Source organism: Suncus etruscus, chromosome 13 (assembly GCF_024139225.1).
Source record: "Suncus etruscus isolate mSunEtr1 chromosome 13, mSunEtr1.pri.cur, whole genome shotgun sequence".
Lineage (NCBI taxonomy): Eukaryota > Metazoa > Chordata > Mammalia > Eulipotyphla > Soricidae > Suncus > Suncus etruscus.
The window spans coordinates 38,564,838-38,581,576 of NC_064860.1; the positions used below are offsets into that span (position 1 = coordinate 38,564,838).

General features: G+C 42.6%; 1 non-coding gene and 1 pseudogene across 1 annotated transcript; both read left to right on the forward strand.

The window, feature by feature from the left end:
* Positions 1-3,559: 3,559 nt before the first annotated feature.
* Positions 3,560-5,388, forward strand: LOC126025782 (delta(14)-sterol reductase LBR-like; annotated as a pseudogene).
* On the forward strand, positions 4,128-4,241 carry LOC126026559 (U5 spliceosomal RNA). Its single transcript, XR_007501782.1, has one exon. It is a non-coding gene; the product is annotated as a U5 spliceosomal RNA (small nuclear RNA).
* Positions 5,389-16,739: the final 11,351 nt, after the last annotated feature.

Here is a 16,739-nt window from a genome sequence, read left to right on the forward strand (position 1 = left end):
TGTAGATGTACCACAGTTCTTTAGCAACTCATCTGGTTATGTTTAGGGCTTACTTAATGCGGACTTAAAACCATATGTGCTGCTAGTGATCAAACCAGATCAGCTGTGTGTAAGGCAAGCATTCTTTTTACGGCACTATAGCTCCAGTCCTGTATGTATAAATTTAAAAAATGTATTACCCCCATCACACTACTAGAAATCACCATTATATTATTACTGCACATATTTTTTATATTTTCACATTCATTTGGGGGTGGAGGGCACATCTGGCTGTTTCTAATGTAACCATGTCATACTGGGAATTGAATTGGGAATTTCCACATGCAAAGCATGTGTTCCAGATTTTTTGTTTTTGCTCCACAGCGGCAATGCTCAGGGGTTACTCCTAGCTCTGTGCGCAGACATCGCTCCTGGCAGGCTCGAGGACTATATGGGATGCCAAAAATCAACACTGGGACCATCCTGGTCTGCTGCGAGCAAGACAAAAGCCTTATCTCTGTATTATAACTCCGGCAACATGCTGGAATCCAACGTGAGTCCTTCCCAGGTCGGCAGCATGCAAGGCAAATGCCCTACCACTGTTCTATCGCTCTGGCCCCCTCAACGTTTTTGTTTTTGTTTTGGCTTTTGGGTCACACCCGGCAGCGCTCATGGGTTACTCCTGGTTCTATGCTCAGAAATCGCCACTGGCAGGCTCAGAGCACCATATGGGATGCTGGATTCTAACCACCATCCTTCTGCATGCAAGGCAAACTGCTACCTCCATGCTATTTCCGGCCCCTTGTGTTCCAGCTTTTTTGTTTGTTTGTTTTGTTTTTGGGGCCACACCCGTTTGATGCTCAGGGGTTACTCCTGGCTAAGTGCTCAGAAATTGCCCCTGGCTTGCTTGGGGATTGAACAGTGGTCTTTCCTTGGCTAGTGCTTGCAAGGCAGACACCTTACCTCTAGCGCCACCTCACTGGCCCCTAAAACTCTTTTTTTTATTTTTTATTTTTTTTTTCTAAAACTCTTTTTTTGTTTTGTTTTGTTTTGTTTTTAGGCCACACCCGGCAGAGCTCAGGGGTTACTCCTGGCTGTCTGCTCAGAAATAGCTCCTGGCAGGCACGGGGAACCTACCTCCTTTGGTCCTGGATCGGATGCTTGCAAGGCAAACGCCGCTGTGCTCTCTCTGGCCCCATATTCCAGCTTTTTAAGCCATCTCTCCAGCCTTTTTTTTTTTTTAATTTCTTTCCATTGAATATTTACTTACTTTTTTTCAAATTATATATTTGAAATTCCTTCCATAGGAAAAAAATTTGACACTTTCATAATGTACACTTGTAATATAGATGCTCTGTTCACGTCTCAACCTTGAAGTTTAAAAATTCAAGAAGTTTAATGAGCAACTTTTATATATATTCACATGAAATATCTTTGATTATTTCCTTGGGTTTTGAAGTAAAAACTGGACTCAAGAGTGTGAGTAGTTTTTGTTTGTTTTATTTTTCCCAATCTGGTGGTAATCTCTTGCCAGTGTCTGGGGAACTGGATAGATCCAGTAAAGAAAAAAGCGTCTGAAGCTTGCACAGCAAGCACCTTAACTCCAGTGTTTTCTCTCCAACAGTGTTTGAATGTTTTTTTTTGTGTGTTTTTTATTTTTTATTTTTGCCCAACCTGTGTGAATGTTTTTAAATACAAGAGAGTGAGTTTCTATTTATTTAGGTTGACTTTTAATCTATCGTATAACAAACATTATGTATAATATATGTAACAGACACATTCAGAAACAATCTCAATTTCTCAAGAGGTGATTATTAACAGTTGAATGCCATGAGATAAAAATTAAATGCAATCCAACTAATAAGACATTTTAGAAACAATCTTACGTATTCCAATTTCTGCTGATAAGTTAACTATTTGTTTATACTTCCAAAATGCAATAGTCCATTTGAAAGGTTAAAATGATATGTAAGAGGGGGCCGGAGAGATAGCATGGAGGTAAGGCATTTGTCTTTCATGCAGAAGGTCATCAGTTCGAATCCCGGCATCCCATATGGTCTCCTGTGCCTGCCAGGAGCAATTTCTGAGCATGGAGCCATGAGTATCCCCTGAGCACTGTCGGGTGTGACCCAAAAACCACACACACACACACACACACACACACACACACACACACACACACACACACAAGTAAAATGATATGTAAGAGGATACTTAAAAGAAGTAAACAGCACAAATCATCAGATAAACACGGGAACTTGAAGTTAATAGGCACTTAAAGTAAAGTAATTGCTGCTAAGTGGTGATTTTAGTTTTAAATTGCAGGCAGCAAAGACAAAAAAAGAGAACATGTTAGCATTTACTTTAGACATGACATACTTTAATTTTTATCACTACAATTGCTACTTAAACATATACCTTTCAGGTCTGTTCAAATTTTATGTAAGCTGAGCCTGTGTAAAAATGAGAAGTGTTAACTGTAAATTTTCACAAGTGTGTGTGTGGACAAGAAATCAAATTCAATGTCCAATATCTTGTGCCCACTATTATACCTTTTGAAGGGATAACAACTGAAAATGTGCATACAGTTGTATCCTTTTGCTTTTCTGTTCTTTGTCTTGAGACTTTTGGAGACACACTTGGTGGTGGCACAGGGAACAGAAGGTGGTGGCCAAGACTGAAGCTGGGTTGCCTGTGTGTAAGGTAAGCAAGCATCTTCCCTGGTGTACTATCTCTCTAGCCCCTAAGGGTTGTATTCTTGGCATGCACACAAGACATGTGATGAGACAGTGTGAAGATTGTGATAGCAAAACGAAAACCTATCAATCACGCAAGTATTCACCAAAAAGATGTTCATGAAATAGATGTGACACATTCTCACAGACACTTCACTTGCAGCCATTTAGAAGTAGGTAGACTTCTTATTTTAATATAATGGATGCTGTAAATACATAATAGAAAGAAATATACATGAACTCTTTTGCCAAAAACTAGGACAGGAGCCAGAGAGATAGCACAGTGGTAAGACGTTTGCCTTGCCTGCCCAGACCCAAACCGGTCGGTGGTTCGATTCCTGGCATCCCATGTATCCCCAGTGCCTGCCAGAGCCAGGAGTAACCTGAGCACCACCGGGGTGACCCAAAAACAAAAAATAAAAACAAAAACCTAGGACAGTGACTAGTTGCACAAAATTAAATAAATGAGAAAAGTCCCCTTAATGAGGTAAAAAGATGGGCCCGGAGAGATAGCACAGTGGCGTTTGCCTTGCAAGCAGCCGATTCAGGACCAAAGGTGGTTGGTTCGAATCCCGGTGTCCCATATGGTCCCCTGTGCCTGCCAGGAGCTATTTCTGAGCAGACAGCCAGGAGTAACCCCTGAGCACCGCCGGGTGTGGCCTAAAAACCAAAAAAAAAATTGAGGTAAAAAGATAAGACACAGGTGTGCAAAGACAATAAGAATTCACGAGAGAGAGAGAGAGAGAGAGAGAGAGAGAGAGAGAGAGAGAGAGAGAGAGAGAGAGAGAGAGAGAGAGACAGAGACAGAGACAGAGAGACAGAGAGAGAGAGAGACAGAGAGAGAGAGGCGCCACAACAGCGACTCCCAGCTCTACACTATAAAATACAACGATGGAACCGAACTTGAACTGAAGGAGAATGCTATCAAGCCTTTGACTTCCTTTAAACAAAGGAAAAGTGGTTCCACTTCCAGTTCTCCTTCCAGACGCCGTGGCAGTCGGTCAAGGTCTCGGTCCCGTTCCTGGTCCCCTGGCCGGTCACCCCAAAATCCCCACTGATTAGCATCTTCACACAAGGTTGTTATTCCCAATATTAAGGAAATGAGGAAGGAAATACTGGAAGTTAAATTGACTCCACTGGTATTGAAGCCATTTGGAAATAGCACTCACAGATACAGTGGGGAGTCAGAGCATGTGGAGAAGAATGACATTCCTTGTAAAAACACACAGGAATCACTCCGGGTGGTGCTCAGGGAACCAAATGGGACGACAGCCATTGAACCCAGGCCACCTATATGTATGGATAAATTATCACAAGACTGTAGTAAGTAGCTACATGGCTACACAAGACAGCCTACGCCCAAGAAGAGAAGAGGTCAAATTAAAAGACGTTGATTTTAAGGAAGAGAAAATAATACTATGGTTTTTCTTCAGATCGCATAAATCTTTTACCTTTTACTAAAGATTTCCGTGGAGAGGAACAATTCTGAGTTTTTAACCAATTTTTGAGGCCATGCTCTAGCAAGGCTGACAAAAAAAAGGAAGAGAAAATGGTTATGAAAGGACCTCCATCATCAAGAATCTTGGAAGCGACGGCAACGGCACAGAAAAAAGAGTTTGGAAGAGTCCTTGGTATGCTTCTCTTCATGTTTGGCCTGCCTGTCTTCATTTTCCTGTTGTTGTTGATGTGTGAAAAGCAGGACTTCAGCCTTCTGAATTTCCCTCCTCCTCTGCCAGCTCTGACTGACTTATGGCAGACCAGAGTGTTTGGGATCTACTTTCTCTGGTTTTTCATTCAGGCTCTGTTCCATGCACTGCCAATAGGGAAGGTTTTAGAAAGAACAACTCTTTCTGATGGAAGAAGACTCAAGTATAGATTAAATGGATTCTATGCTTTTCTCCTAACAGCTCTAGATCTCTCTTATGGGCCTTGACTTGGACTAGTGTACAGACATTTCAAGCAGTTTTCCCTGGCCGCCATTGTGTTTTCTGTGGTCTTGAGTTTTATCTCTACATCCGAGCTTTGAAAGCACCACAGGACAAACTGTCTCCTGCCAGCTCTGGAAATGCCATCTCTGATTTGTTTATTGGCCAGGAATTAAATCCTCGGATTGGCTCCTTTGATCTCAAATACTTTTGCGAATTGCGCCCTGGATTGATTGAATGGGTGATGATTAACTTGGTGATGCTAATGGCTGAGATGAAGACCCAAAATCGAGAGGCTCCATCATTAGCAATGGTTCAGGTGAATCGTTTCCAGCCTTTATAGGTGGTAGATTCTCTCTGGAATGAGGAGGCTATATTGACAACCATGGACATTAAACACCATAGATTTGGATTTATGCTGGCTTTTGGAGATTTGGTATGGGTTCCTTTCATCTACAGCTTCCAAGCCTTTTATCTAGTCAGTCATCCACATGAAATATCCTGGCCTCTAGCCTCACTCATTATTGCTCTGAAACTTTCTAGATATGTGATCTTCCCGATGTGCAAATAATCAGAAAAATGCATTCCAGAAGAGTCCTGCTGATCCAAAGCTTGCATATTTAAAAACCATTTATACATCAACGGGAAAAAATCCCTTCGTTTCTGGATGGTGGGGCTTTGTTCATCACCCCAATAACTTAAGTGATCTCATCATAGCCCTGGTGTTTTTACTTTCTAATATATTATAGCTGGTTATTTTTTTTTCTTCTGTTGTTTGGTTTGGATTTTGGTTTTGGGCCACACTTGACAATGACTGGGCTTACTCCTGGCTCTCTACTTTTGATCTGGTGGGTTTTCAGGGATCCTACAGGGTACTGGGGATGAAATTCAAATTAGTTACATGCAAAGCAAACACCATACCAAAAGTATTATCTCTCTTAACTAATTCTAAAAAGTATTCTGAAAAGTATAAAAATAAAGTAATGATAGTTCTACCCAAAAAGTTACAAATGCATCTACAAATTTTTTCACACACCATAAAAGGTAAGTCACCACCACTGATGAGACTTTGGTTAAGAAACTCTATTTCTTGGGGCAGGTGAGATAGCATGGAAGTAAGGTGTTTGCCTTTCATGCAGAAGGACGGTGGTTCGAATCTTGGCATCCCATATGGTCCCCTGTGCCTGCCAGGGGAATTTATTTGCATAGAGCCAGGAGTAACCCTGAGCGCTGCTGGATGTGACCCAAAAACCAAAAAAAAAAAAAAAAAAGAAACTCTATTTCTTATAAATATTTAGGATGTATATTTTTATTTTAAATCATATTATTTTGAAAGCAAAAATTATTTTTCTGGCAGCAAGGGAAAATGGACCATTTTCAAATATGTGTACAAATCAATCTATTTCTAATATTTAGTATTCTAACAGAATAGATTAGAACTGTACAATATGCAAATAGAAACTATTGATGTATTATTTAATTAACATGTGTTATAACAATAAATATTTAATATGTCTATGACTACTATATAACTAATACAATGAGAGACCAGATATACCTAAACTCATATTTCATAAACTATAAAGTTTGTTGGAACAGTAAGGTAAGGTGTTTGTCGGGCATGTGGCCAACAAGGGTTAAACCTCCATTTTTTAAAATTTTTTAATTTTTGGAGGGGGGGTTTTGGGAGCATACCCGGTGACACTTAGGGGTTACTCCTGGCTTGGGGGAACATATGAGATGCCACGGGATAGAACTATAGTCAGTCCTAAGTCTTTGCTTGGATTTTATTACATGTTTATTGAGCACCTACCAAGGAAAAAGGCACAGTGGGTAACAGGGAAGGAAGAGACTGAATAAAAGGAGCTTTCGGTGGCTTTAAAACATTAAACAATAAAACAAAACAAAGTCAGTGTTCAAAATGGTAACTCTACGAACATATAAGAAATGATTGGAATGTGGGTGAAGGAGTAACTAATGTGGAAGAAACAGAGACTAGGCAGCTGGAAAGTAATTTCTGTGCCTGACTCAGCTGAGTTCAGCTAAGTCTAGATAGAAATACTGGAAGAGGATTTAAAAAAAAAAATAGGGATGAGGGTTGGGGGAAAGGAGATTACATCAAGAGCAAAACCAAACCTTGTGCCCCAGAACAATTTAGGCAGGGATAATGAATGTTCTTCAGTCTTTTAAGATGCACTGAGAACAAAACAGAATAATTCACTCAATAAAACACAATTTGCAATTCAATAAGATCTCAAATAGGCCAAAGTAGGGAGGGATATAGGAGAAATAGAATGAAGGGGTCTCTGGAAAATGGTGGAGAGAAGTAGACAGTCTAGTTAGGGTGTGTACTGGAATGCTTTTTGCATAAAACCCTATCATTAACAGCATTGTAAATCACAGGGCCTAAAATAAAATAAAATATTCAAAAAGTCTGACTAACTTTGGGAGCCAGTGATAGTACAATGGGTAGGGCACTTGTCTAGTATACATGGGTAACCTGAGTTTGATCTCTGGCATCGCATATGGTTCCCTGAGGCCACCGGTTGTGAGCCAGGAGTAACCATTAGTACCACGGGACTCACCCCACAAACAACAACAAAAAAGGGTGTGTATGTGCTCGGTGCAAAGTAATTGTACAGGAGATAGGGTGGTTGGCTTGCAAACAGAAGACCCAGGTTTGGTCCTCAGCACCTCATTGTTCAGCCTAGACTGCTAGGAGTGATTCCTGAGCACAGAGCCTGGAATAAGCCCTTCAGCCCTGAGCCCTAGAATACTCCCACAGCTTCTTTCTTTTTTTCTTTTCTTTTCTTTTCTTTTCTTTTCTTTTCTTTTCTTTTCTTTTCTTTTCTTTTCTTCCCTTCCTTCCTTCCTTCCTTCCTTCCTTTCTTCCTTCCTTCCTTCCTTCCTCCCTCCCTCCCTTTTCCTTCCTTCCTTCCTTCCTTCCTTCCTTCCTTCCTTCCTTCCTTCCTTCCTTCCTTCCTTCCTTCCTTCCTTCCTCCCTCCCTCCCTCCCTCCCTTTTCCTTCCTTCCTTCCTTCCTTCCTTCCTTCCTTCCTTCCTTCCTTCCTTCCTTCCTTCCTCCCTCCCTTCCTTTTCCTACCTTCCTTCCTTCCTTCCTTCCTTCCTCCCTCCCTTTTCCTTCCTTCCTTCCTTCCTTCCTTCCTTCCTTCCTTCCTTCCTTCCTTCCTTCCTTCCTTCCTTCCTTCCTTCCTCTTTCTCTTCCTTCCTGCCTTCCTTCCTTTCCTCTCTCTCTTCTCCCCCAGAATACTCCCACAGCTCCCCCTTTTCTCTCTCTCCTCTCTCTCTCTCTCTCTCCCCCAAAGTGGGAGGGCGTACAATGAAATGACTAATAATCTGCTTTAATGCACTAAAAGGATTTTTGTACTCCATTTCAACACTAGATGTGAAGATTTCCCTACACCAACAAGCAATTTTCCAGCAGACTATCTGGAAACAGCTACAGATCAAAGTAAAGGGCCCAATCTTCCAAGACCACCTTTCCCTTCTTCAGAGAACTGTAGTAAACCCACAGAAAAAAATATCTGTTTTTCTGAAAGGTCATAAATCAGAGGTTCTCATGACCTCCATTTGCGTCACAAATTTACCAGTGTTTCACAGAACAGGACTTACTAGGCTGCCTTTTACTAGAAAAGTATGCAACTCAAGTGTTGTTGTTCTCATTAATCTCCCAGAATGGGAAATTAATTCCCATACTCTAGCTGAAAATAATCCAGACAGAGAGCAACGTCCAAAAGGGGCCACCAGCTCGGATGTCCAGTCCCTCTCTGCCTACTTCCAGCCAGCTGCTCAACTACCCCAACCCACCCCGAAATTCAAGCTCCAACTTTTTACTTATCTCTCAACAGCGCCCCTGCAGGTCGTATATGGAACAACACCAGACAGGCTTTTCCTAGATAACACTAATTCCCCCTTCTTTAGGAAAGCCAACAGTACCCTAAAGTAACACAACATAAATCCTAAAAGTAAAAATTAAAATGGGGAAGAACTTTCATTACAACAGTCAAAAGAAGGCTAGTATCAAATATATATTCAATATATATTGAAAAACACTAAAGATGAATTTTCTACAGCCCCCTTTTTTCTCTCCTCTCCTCTTTCCCCTCTCCTCTCTCCCTCAAAAAAAATTTAATAATCGGGTCCGGGCGGTGGCGCTAGAGGTAAGGTGCCTGCCTTGCCTGCGCTAGCCTTGGATGGACTGCGGTTCGATCCTCTGGTGTCCCATATGGTCCCCCAAGCCAGGAGCGACTTCTGAGCGCATAGCCAGGAGTAACCCCTGAGCATCACCAGGTGTGGCCCAAAAACAAAAACAAAAAAAAAAAATTATAATCAACAAAGTCGGAGGGCATACAGTGACGTGACCAATAATCTCTTCCAATGCACTAAACAGGGGTGGTGAGCAGGATTTTTACCCTCACTCAAAATGGCAAAATGCAATATGTGTTTAATATATTATTGTTAAAATTAGATGCTTTTGTGTGAGTGTTTGTCTGTTTTGGCAGGTCACTGAGTGATGTGGCTCTCTGACTCTCACAGTTTAAAATTTTGGCTCTTTGTGTCGAATTTGTTTGCCACCCCTGCGTGACTAAAAGGATTTTTGTACTCCATTTTAACACTAGGAGTGAATACTTCCCTACACCAACAAGCAATTTTCCAGCAGACTGTCTGAAGACAGCTACAATCAAAGTAAAGGGCCCAATCTTTCCCTTCTTCAGAGAACTGTAGTAAACTCACAGCACTATCTGTTTTCTTTAAAGGTCATAAATCAGAGGTTCTCATGACCTCCATTTGCGTCACAAATTTAACAGAGACTTTGACACAGAACAGGACTTACTTACCAGGCTGCTTTTTACTAGAAAAGTATGCAACTCAAGTGCTGTTGTTCCTCATCAATCTCCCAGAATGGAGATGAGGAGCACTGTGAAAGGAGTCCACCTAAAAAGTATCATTATGCCAAGATTATCTATTCATTTCCATCTTGAAACCTAAATTGAAGAAAATAAAGCAAATATGTTAGAATAAAAGTCATTAAATGAATATACCTAAATAAATCATTATATAACAACATTAATATGAGAAAAATTTTTTTCAGGTGAATCTTGAGGAGTAACTACTCACAAATTAAATTGTAAAATTTTATGATTAACTGTGATCTAGAGCAATAATAAAATTAAGACATAAAAATCACCATACAAGAAACTGAAATGGAAATCCATCGTTTTCTTTTTTTTGGTGGGGGGAGGATCACACTCCTGGCTCTAGGCTCAGAAATTGTTTCTGGCAGGCTCCAGGGAACATATGGGATGCCGGGATTTGAACCACCATCCTTATGCATGAAAGGCAAACGCCTTATCTCCATGGTATCTCTCCGGCACCAAAATCCATCATTTTCAACCCTTTTCAGCTGTGAAAAGAACCAGAGAGCATTAATAGTAACTGAAAAGGAAGTGAAATGATGATCCGGCATTCATTGTAGATCTCCGGGAAGTGTGGATTTTACCGATATATTAGGGACTCTTTTAATCTTCTTGTCATCAAAATTGACCCATTGTTGTCTTGCAGCAATTTTACAGTATGATGTACAGTGCCCATAGTAAATTTTACCATAATTAGTTTGATACTGATGATAAGTTGTATTTCTCAATCTTGCTTTTAATGTCTGGAGTGAATTCTACTAAATTGAGGTCTTCGAAAGGAAAATCCACATTAGTGTGTAGTTTTTTAATTTTTTTTGCCATCAAAAGCAAAATGTTTCAAATTTATTATTAGTACTGGAGGCAGTTTCCATATGTATGTTTTCTTTAAAAAATTCCTTCTACTGTTGCAGTTATTGCAATAAACTTTGTTATCATCTCTTAACTCTTCTTTTTTAAAAATTCAAAGAGGCATTCCTGTGATGTACATTTATCTGTAGACATGACAGCCAGGGACAAATGAACAAACATCTCATAAACCATAGACTTTTGGTGACATGTGAGGCACTGAAGTATAGATTTGAACTATCCTTGAAAGATATCATAAATAATAGACTCATGAGCCATTTGGTGTTCTGGCCCAGATCATTCATAATTTTCATTGTCATAGGTGTTTAGATTTATCTGTTATCGAAATTTCATTAAGCAAATCCTGTTGTAGGCCCTCTATGAGAAACATCAATAGTTCATGTGGATCCTGTTATTTGTGTCCAGCAAACTGTTCATTAAGTAAGCCAATTGTTACTTTGAAGCTTTCAGGGTTACTATATTTATGATATTCATTTCCCATGGTTTTGATGATCTGACCAAATTCTTTGGCTAATTTACCTTTATGTCCCATTGGATTTTTCCTGTTAATTTTTTTTCACTTTGTATTTAGAATCACTCTTAGTTTTCTTTTTAAGTTGCTTTATTTAAGCACCATGATTACAAAATTATTCATTGTTGGGTTTCAGTCATGCAGTGTTCACCATCTTCACCAGTGTATGTCACTAATGTCTCCAGATTCCCATCTACAGTCCCATACCCTGCCTTAATCTAGCTAGGGCAGACAAATTCTCTCGCTCTGCCTTCTCTCTTGCTCTGCCTTCTCTCTTGCTCTGCTTTCTCTCTCTCTCTCTCTCTCTCTCTCTCTCTCTCTCTCTCTCTCTCTCTCTCTCTCTCTCTCTCTCTCTCTCTCTCTCTCCCCTCCTCTCCTTTTTGACACTGTGATTTGCACTATTGTTAATGGAGGGATGCCTTGCCTGTCTTTTCTTCACTTTAAGCACCTAGTTCTTGTCCAGAACAATCAGTTCCAACCGTCCTTATCCAAGTAGAGCCTCTCTACTTTAGCTACACTCACCGCTCTTCGTGGCAAGCTTTCTACCCTGGGCTGGACCTCCTGATCTTTGTCTCTACTGTCTCTGAGTTATTAACATACTACCTCTTATTTTTCTTATATACCACAAGTGAGTGAAATTTTTCTATGTTTCTAACTTTCCCTCTGGCTCATTTCACTCAGCATAATAGTCTCCATGTCTATCCATGTATAAGCACATTTCATGATTTCATTTTTACTAACAGCTGCATAGTATTCCATTGTGTAGATATACCATAGTTCTTTAGCCTGTTGTCTCATCTGTTGTCAGGCACCTGAGTTGTTTCCACATTCTAGCTACTGTGAATAATGCTGCGCTGAACATAGGGGTGCAGAGGGCATTTTTGTATTGTGTTTTTATGTTGCTGGGGTATATCCCTAGAAGTGGTATTTCTGGGTCATATGGAAACTCAATTTCTAGCTTTTTGAGGTATGTCAGAGCAGTCTGCATCCTCACCAGCAGTGAAAGAGATCCTTCCTCCCTGCATCCATGCCTTCACTGGTTATTCTTGGGTTTTTTTGCAATGTGTGCTAGTCTCTGTTGTGTGAGATGATGTATCATTGTTGTTTTGATTTGCATCTCCCTGAAAATTAATCAGGAGTCGCTCATGGCAAATTGGGAGACCATATGAATTCCCAGGAAGTGAACATGGGTTGACTGCATGCAAGGTAAGCATCCTACCTACTGTACTATTACTCTGGCCTACATATACATATATATAATTATCTTTTCATTTTTTTGCAGGAGAGCCCACACCTGGTGGTACTCAGGTGTTTCTCTTGACTCCTGATGGACTTTGGGAACCATAGGTATGCCAAGGATTAAACCTAGGTTAGCAGTGTGCAAGGCAAACACCTTACTGGCTGTACTATCTCTCCAACCACCTATCTTTTATTTAAAGAAAAAAAAATTGTAACTAAAGTAATAAAATAATGAATAAAATTTTCAAATTAGTTGGTCACAGATCCTGATATAAAATACAGATTTGTGGGGTATAATGCATAATATCATTTGAGCTATAAAGATATAAGTGCTAAAGCAGTTGTACTGAAAAAACTGTGAAGCTGTTTATGCATCTGTGTTAATTATAATATGTATAAGTGTTTACATATATAAGTATAGATATATATAGATATACATATATGGTATAGATTTATACCACATGATTTATATATAATTTATTATATATTTTATATACTGTATATAAATCACATGATATAAATCTATACCATATAAGTATATGTATTTGTTTGCTATTGGGACACACTTGGCGACTCTCAGTGTTTACTCTTGGTTCTACTCAAGGATCACTCCTAGCAAGACTAGGGGGACCATATGAAGTAGTGGCAATAGAATCTGGTTGGCTGAATGCAAGGCAAGTACCCTAGCCACTATATTATTTCTCCAACACTGATCTGTTATTTTTTGTATTTAATATTTTCTTTTAAAATGACTCACTTGGGGGATGAAGTGATAGCACAGCACAGTAAGGATACTTGCCTGCACACGGCCAACCCAGGTTGATTCCCACCATTCCATATGATCCCCCAAGCCTGCCAGGAGCGATTCCTGAGCGCAGGGCCAGGAGTAACCCCCAAGTGCTATCATGTGTGGCCCCAAATCAAACAGAAACAAAAGCAAAAAAAGTCTCACTTAAACCAGTGATAGTTTGGCCTCTTCCCGAGATAAGTCCTTGAAATTTTAGATAACCATTGCACATTAAAGTTTCTTCTGTTCATCTCTTCCTGAAACCATCCTATGTACAAATCAAAAATTAAGAAAAACCTTTTCCAGCTGCCAAGACTGGTTAGTAGATACTGACTAAATGGTTAGTAGATATTGCCAGTTCTTTGTGGTTAAGAGCCACCTGACTTGAGGTCCCAGTTTATGGGTAACCTGAATCACAAGCCAGACAGGGGAGGGATCATAAAGTATGGCCATTATAGCCATCTACATGTCAACTATATGGTCATATTTGCTTTAGAGCCTCCCCCATCACAGTGGTGAACAGTGCAGGAAGTCCTCATTAAGTGACCTACTGTATACTTAATTTTCCCTTTATATCCAACTCTGGTTGACTCCCTTGCTTTCTCAAGAGTTGATTCCTAATGAACAACTTGTATGCGTATGTCCATCACATCATCTGTTTGCAAAGAACCCAACTTGCATCACCAAGTTTAAGGATATACTGTGTAAAATATTTTTTATTGAACACATGCCAAAAGTCTTCATAAAGACTTTTAAAAAAGGGCTGGAGGGGAGCCACAGATGCCTGTTTCCCTGCTCAGGGGCTTTTGCGGTAGATTGGCTTTACGTGTTTACAGAAGTTGTCATGAACATTTTTCTTACTCTTTGACTGTCAGAGCCGAGCTGCTGGAGATAAGCCCATGCTGCTGGTGTCCACAGGGTCTTGCAGGGATTCTTGGAAGCTTGAGGAATACTGCTTAGTTGATTAGAGCTGAAGGTGTTCCTTGCAGCAGAGTAAATAAAGCTTATGGCCCACCACCTAGGATAAGAAAAGAAAAGGGGATGCTGGAGTGATTACAGTATAGCAGGTAGGATGGGCTCAATCCCTTGCGTTCAGCCCTTCTGGCTACTTGAACACCATCAGAAGTGACTCCTGAGCACAAAGCCAAAAGTAATCACTGAGAACAAAAACCACAAAAATACTTTTAAAAATAGCAGGCAACTTAGCTTCCCGGAGCAGGATTTTCAGCCGGCCCGGACGGGCAGCTGGCAGGCCCCCCATGGGCCAGCGGCCTTTTTGTCCGGCCTAGGGTCAGGGGGGCCCGGACTTGGGTCACCCGACCCCCCTCTCCCCCATTCCTCCGGATCTCCAGGTGGGTTTCTGGGAGGAGCTGACGGGGCACCCTGCGTTTTCCCCACTCCCAGGCCGGGCCAGGACACTGGCCTAGGGTGGGGCTCCAGTCCCGGAGCTTCGGGCTTGGGAGGGTCTCTCTCCCTTCCCGGAGCAGGATTTTCAGCCGGCCCGGACGGGCAGCTGGCAGGCCCCCCATGGGCCAGCGGCCTTTTTGTCCGGCCTAGGGTCAGGGGGGCCCGGACTTGGGTCACCCGACCCCCCTCTCCCCCACTCCTCCGGATCTCCAGGTGGGTTTCTGGGAGGAGCTGACGGGGCACCCTGGGTTTTCCCCACTCCCAGGCCGGGCCGGGACACTGGCCTAGGGTGGGGCTCCAGTCCCGGAGCTTCGGGCTTGGGAGGGTCTCTCTCCCTTCCCGGAGCAGGATTTTCAGCCGGCCCGGACGGGCAGCTGGCAGGCCCCCCATGGGCCAGCGGCCTTTTTGTCCGGCCTAGGGTCAGGGGGGCCCGGACTTGGGTCACCCGACCCCCCTCTCCCCCATTCCTCTGGATCTCCAGGTGGGTTTCTGGGAGGAGCTGACGGGGCACCCTGGGTTTTCCCCACTCCCAGGCCTGGCCGGGACACTGGCCTAGGGTGGGGCTCCAGTCCCGGAGCTTCGGGCTTGGGAGGGTCTCTCTCCCTTCCCGGAGCAGGATTTTCAGCCGGCCCGGACGGGCAGCTGGCAGGCCCCCCATGGGCCAGCGGCCTTTTTGTCCGGCCTAGGGTCAGGGGGGCCCGGACTTGGGTCACCCGACCCCCCTCTCCCCCATTCCTCTGGATCTCCAGGTGGGTTTCTGGGAGGAGCTGACGGGGCACCCTGGGTTTTCCCCACTCCCAGGCCTGGCCGGGACACTGGCCTAGGGTGGGGCTCCAGTCCCGGAGCTTCGGGCTTGGGAGGGTCTCTCTCCCTTCCCGGAGCAGGATTTTCAGCCGGCCCGGATGGGCAGCTGGCAGGCCCCCCATGGGCCAGCGGCCTTTTTGTCCGGCCTAGGGTCAGGGGGGCCCGGACTTGGGTCACCCGACCCCCCTCTCCCCCATTCCTCCGGATCTCCAGGTGGGTTTCTGGGAGGAGCTGACGGGGCACCCTGGGTTTTCCCCACTCCCAGGCCGGGCCGGGACACTGGCCTAGGGTGGAGCTTAGGGGGTAGAGTTCGATCTGGTGGGTGGCAGATAGCTGCTCAGCTATACTCAGTCTGTCACTGGTAATTTCATACCAGTCTACATTTTGAAAACCGCGCAAGGGCTAGCGCCCCCGCGCGAATATTTGCTCCTTCCAACCATTACTACCCCAGATTTACCCTTCTTAACTTCAGTAACACATAGTTCTATTCTCTGACCTAAGACATACAGTATATCTAACAAATCACAGAACTATTTAGAAGGACACAAATTGAACACATATATCTTTTGAATTTTTTATTTTCTTTAACTGATGTAACTCTCTATATATTCTTCTACCCATGATGTTTCTATTCACTTTTCATCTTGTCTATTCTTTGTAAGCTGTACAGTAAGGATTGTTGGTGGAACTGTCCCTCAGTTTGATGCCTATGATTGAACTATGTCATGGAAATTGCTGGTCTTGTTCCTATTGCCTCCAGATGCACCAATAACGCCCCATGGCATTGATCCTTGTTTGCATAGACACATTAAAGTGGGAAAACACCATACATACAGATAAGTTCTTATCTAATAAATCTCAGTACAATGTACCTTACACCCTGAACATTGATATAATGACCTGGCACAGGCATCGGAAGAATGGGCATCCTCCATTCACGCCGGAACCAGGCAAGCTATCTACGAAACATCCAAGGTCTTTTACAGCAACAGCTGGAAGCAGTCTTCTACCAGGAAAGACACTATCAAGGGTCTGACATCGACCCCCTAAAAAGAGACTTCCGTTTACACTGAGAAGACTTGACAACATCAATGACCTGCTCTATAGGACATGGTTCTCTCTAGTGCCCCTTAAGTGTGAGGTGAAACGAGAGGATGCTCTGCACCATCCTGACTGCAATATGGGATATGCAGACTCCAGGATCTTTAATACAGAAGTATGATACCAACAACAGAGACTATGTGAGGAATGGAGGTGTATTGCCACTACAGACGATGACTCGAATTGGACAAACTAATTCGCCTGGAGCCTAGAGTCAGTCCTGTGCCAGGAAACTTCAGGGTTAGGGTCTCCTTGTATTTAGACCATAATTTGTCTTTCCATGTCCCTTATGTTTTGATGGGCCTATGCAAACAAATGCCACTTTAATACCATTTTTTATTATGTTCCCTTGACTCTAATTCTTAAGAAAAACAAGCCACTATAACTTTTGAGGTTAACTTAAACTAGTTTGTATGTACATGGAACTAGAGAAATGTACTTTGCCCTC